General features: G+C 38.8%; 1 pseudogene; it reads left to right on the top strand.

Annotated features, from left to right (window-relative positions):
* Window positions 1-4,897, top strand: part of LOC104998274 — a 10,937-nt pseudogene that overhangs the window by 1,023 nt on the left and 5,017 nt on the right.

Below are 4,897 nucleotides of genomic sequence, written 5' to 3' on the forward strand. Positions count from 1 at the left end.
TTGCCAACATCTGCTGGATCATTGAAAAAGCAAGAGAGTTCCAGAAAAACATCTATTTCTGCTTTATTGACTATGCCAAAGCCTTTGTGTGGATCACAATAAACTGTGGAAAATTCTGAAAGAGATGGGAATACCAGACCACCTGACCTGCCTCTTGAGAAACCTGTATGCATGTCAGGAAGCAACAGTTAGAACTGGACATGGAACAACAGACTGGTTCCAAATAGGAAAAGGAGTATGTCAAGGCTGTATATTGTCACCCTGCTTATTTAACTTATATGCAGTGTACATCAGGAGAAACGCTGGACTGGAAGAAACACAAGCTGGAATCAAGATTGCCGGGAGAAATATCAATAAACTCAGATATGCAGATGACACCACCCTTATGGCAGAAAAGTGAAGAGGAACTAAAAAGCCTCTTGATGAAAGTGAAAGAGGAGAGTGAAAAAGTTGGCTTAAAGCTCAACATTCAGAAAACTAAGATCATGGCATCCGGAACCCATCACCTCATGACAAATACATGAAGATACAGCAGAAACAGTGGCTGACTTTATTTTTCTGGGCTCCAAAATCACTGCAGATGGTGACTGCAGCCATGAAATTAAAGACGCTTACTCCTTGGAAGGAAAGTTATGACCAATCTAGACAGCATTGAAAAGCAGAGACATTATTTTATCAACAAAGGTCTGTCTAGTCAAGGCTATGGTTTTTCCAGTGGTCATGTATGGATGTGAGAGTTGGACTATAAAGAAAGCTGAGCACTGAAGAACTGATGCTTTTGAACTGTGGTGTTGGAGAAGACTCTTGAGAGTAACTTGGACTGCAAGGAGATCCAACCAATCTATCCTAAAGGAGATCAGTCCTGAGTGTTCACTGGAAGGACTGATGTTGAAGCTGAAACTCCAGTACTTTGGCAACCTGATGTGAAGAGCTGACTCATTGGAAAAGACCCTGATGCTGGGAAAGACTGAGGGCAGGAGGAGAAGGGGATAACAGGGGATAAGATGGTTGGATGGCAGCACTGACTTAATGGACATGGGTTTGGGTGGACTCCGGGAGTTGGTGATGGATAGTTTGGCCTAGCGTGCTGCCGTTCATGGGGTCGCAGTTGGACATGACTGAGCGAGTGAACTCACTGAACTGATAATTTGTTTTAATAAATATTTAGAGAACTCTATATGTGCACAAAAGACTGAGTAGAATGAAAGATGAGTAAGATCAATCCCTGCAGTTAAAGAGCTGAAAAATCTAGAAATGAAGAAAAGTCATGTACATAAACAGCATAATATTCCTTTATACCATGACAAATTACCAAAATTAAGGTATGAGGTGAGGGAGATATCATATACTTTTAAAGTAGATAGGCTTCACTAGGTAGAGGTGACCAAGGAGGTATTCAGGGGAACAGCTGCAGTATGACCAATTTGGATAGATGAATAAAATTATCAGGTATTTCTAAAGAAGTGAACAGTTCAGTTGCAGGATAGTGTGATGGCTTGAAGACTAGAATCACCTGAAAGGAAGAATGCAAAGAAACTGGAGTAAGAGGGTCTTAACTTCTAATTTGAGGAACTTGTACTGAGTTAGGCAAGGAGCTACTGTGGACTACTGCAGCATCCTGACTACAGGACAGACTGAAATGATGCTGTGCAATAGAAAGAAGAACAGGATGGTTATCAGGCTAGATGGGATGGCAGGAAAGAAGATGGAAACAAAAAGAAAGGCTTAAAGATCAAAGCAATAATCCAGACAAGATTTCAGGAGAGCATGAACTCTGACAGTGGTTATGACAGTGGAGAAAAGGGGATGGATGCTGGAAACTTCACAGAACTTAAAGCATAAAGACCTGGCTGCAGATTGTATATAGAAAAAGAGAAAGAAGCTGGCTCTAATACTCCGAATTTGGATACATATTGTAATACTATTAAGCAAAATATGGAATTCAAATGTATGAATTTATCCTCAGAAATAAGATAATGAGTTTGGTTCTGGATATTTCGAGTTTGGGATTGCTAATGGTACCTGGTAGAGAAGAGTACAAGGAATTATAGACATAGATTGGATTAACATATAAATGTGGAAGTCATCTATGTACAGGTGGTAGTTGCAATCATTGGGATAGATGAGACAGCACAATTAGGGTACAGGAAATCCTATACCTAGGGTTTTATAAGATAAAAGTGTTTTAACATCTACTTTTGATGGGATAGGGAGAAGATCAAGAAAAGAGAAGGGCCAATAAATGAGAAAGAAAGTAGCAAAGAAAAAGAAGATACCTACAAATTAAGAAGGAATATGTTAGACGCTTTTGAACTGTGGTGTTGGAGAAGATTTCAGAGTCCCTTGGACTGCAAGGAGATCCAAGTAGTCCATCCTAAAGGAGATCAGTCCTGGGTGTTGGTTGGAAGGACTGATGTTGAAGCTGAAACCCCAATACTTTGGCCACCTGATGCGAAGAGCTGACTCATTTGAAAAGACCCTGATGCTTGGAAAGATTGAGGGCCTGAGGAGAAGGGGATGATGCAGGATGAGATGGTTGGATGGCATCACCGACTCAATGGACATGGGTTTGGGTGGACTCCAGGAGTTGGTGATGGACAGGGAGGCCTAGGGTGCTACAGTTCATGGGGTTGCAGAGTCGGACATGACTGAGCAACTGAACTGAACTGAAACATATACTGAAGGATATCAAATATTATTGGGAACTACTTTAAAAAACAACATAATTACAGGGATATATTGCACTCCTGTGCAATGAGACTGAATATTTAAAGAATAGCTATAGATGTCAAATTTCTTCAAACTACAGTGTATGTTAAAATGCAATGCAGATCAAATACCAACAGGACTTTTCTAGAAATTTGATAAAATTATGAGGATAGTTTAACTTGCTAAACATAACACCAGATAAAGGATAATACTGACAGTTTAAATGCAGTGAAAATGAAAATTTCTTAATAAGAGAAAGCAAAACAGGCAGCCACAGAAGGAGGAATGATGGAGGAGACTAAACCTAAGGACCAGAATTAAATCAAATGACCCAGGAACAGTATGGTTAATTAACTCATTGGTGGTTTTCATCAGAAACAGAGAATTCAATGTGTAATTGACATTAGTTAGTCCAAGGCCAATTTCTCATAAAATTTTAGACCTAGATTTGGTTTTTAAGACTTATATTGTTTTCAGGTATATAGATTTGCTGTCTGGCAGACCAACATTCTAATGGTAGAATCAGTGGGGTCACATCTCTAACATATGGGTTGTTGTGAAGATTAAATGAAATAATACATATAAAGTGCTTAGCACAATGTGTGGCACATAGCAAGTACTCAATATAGCAATGGGTATTATTATTACATGCAATAGCCCTTCCAATTTCAGATAAGGAATTTGAAGCTCTGGTAATTGACAAAGATCTAACAGGAGCTGGCAGAACAAGAACTAAAATCCAGAAATTCCCTGAGGTCACAGGCTATATTTAAACCCTAGTAAGCTTTTGGTCCTGCTTTATTAATACCATGAACTATGATCACCCTGCTGTGCATAGAATAGGAGCCCATGTAAAGGATAAAACAGAAGTTCAGCTTTTCTTTGCTGTTTTCCTCTAAGTTCTTTCACGTTATCTGGTTCAGCTATAAGTTAAGTGAGAATGGCACGTTTACACATTTAGTGATAGTTTTCTAAAATGGAAATTCAGATACAGTTGTTCTGTTGTTCCCTTCTATGTAGTTGGTATGTGTTGTTTAACAATAAAAGCGGTGTTCTTTTTTGTTATGTTAACATTAAATATTTAGACTACTGACCAAGTATTATTTGGAACTCAGCAATTTAAAAAAAAAACATTAAAAGGTTCCTAAAAGAACTATTTAGAATCCCTCTAGTTAATAGTCACATACTATGTAATAGAGTTACAAACAGATCTTCCACTAGAGGGCTTTTGCTCTGGTTACAATCCTTTCGCGGATTTCAGTGTGAGCAGTATGGATGCTTAGTTTTTTTTGTTTGTTTGTTTTTGTTTTTTAAATTTAAATTTTATTTTATTTTTAAGCTTTACATAATTGTATTAGTTTTGCCAAATATCAAAATGAATCTGCCACAGGCATACATGTGCTCCCCATCCTGAACCTTCCTCCCTCCTCCCTCCCCATACCATCCATCTGGGTCGTCCCAGTGCACTAGCCCCAAGCATCCAGTATCGTGCATCGAACCTGGACTGGCATCTCGTTTCATACATGATATTTTACATGTTTCAATGCCATTCTCCCAAATCTTCCCACCCTCTCCCTCTCCCACAGAGTCCATAAGACTGTTCTATACATCAGTGTCTCTTTTGCTGTCTCGTACACAGGGTTATTGTTACCATCTTTCTAAATTCCATATATATGCGTTAGTATACTGTATTGGTGTTTTTCCTTCTGGCTTACTTCACTCTGTATAATAGGCTCCAGTTTCATTCACCTCATTAGAACTGATTCAAATGTATTATTTTTAATGGCTGAGTAATACTCCATTGTGTATATGTACATCTGACTGGTATTCAAAGGAGGGCTACAGAAAGACGGCTGCAAAGGAGCCACGTCTACTGAATACCTGAAATGCAAGCCACGCCTCCCCAAGCCACGCCCCCTCCACCATCCATCATGCAGCAAAAGCATGAGACACTATGATGGCAACAGGCTATTAATTAATTAACCAACGTAAACAAGGCTTTATTTTTTTTTCTCAAAAATAAATAAATAAAAGCACAGTTTATGTAAAGTCTCATCTTAATGGTTCCATCTATTTACAATTCACTAAACAATGTACCAGCCTTAGTAAGAGATGGATCCTCTAGTTTTGAGGCAGGTACCTACCTAAGGGAATGTTCCCTACTCTTAAAACAATCTAGTATAAATCC

Source organism: Bison bison, unplaced genomic scaffold, assembly GCF_000754665.1.
Source record: "Bison bison bison isolate TAMUID 2011002044 unplaced genomic scaffold, Bison_UMD1.0 scf7180017864326, whole genome shotgun sequence".
Lineage (NCBI taxonomy): Eukaryota > Metazoa > Chordata > Mammalia > Artiodactyla > Bovidae > Bison > Bison bison.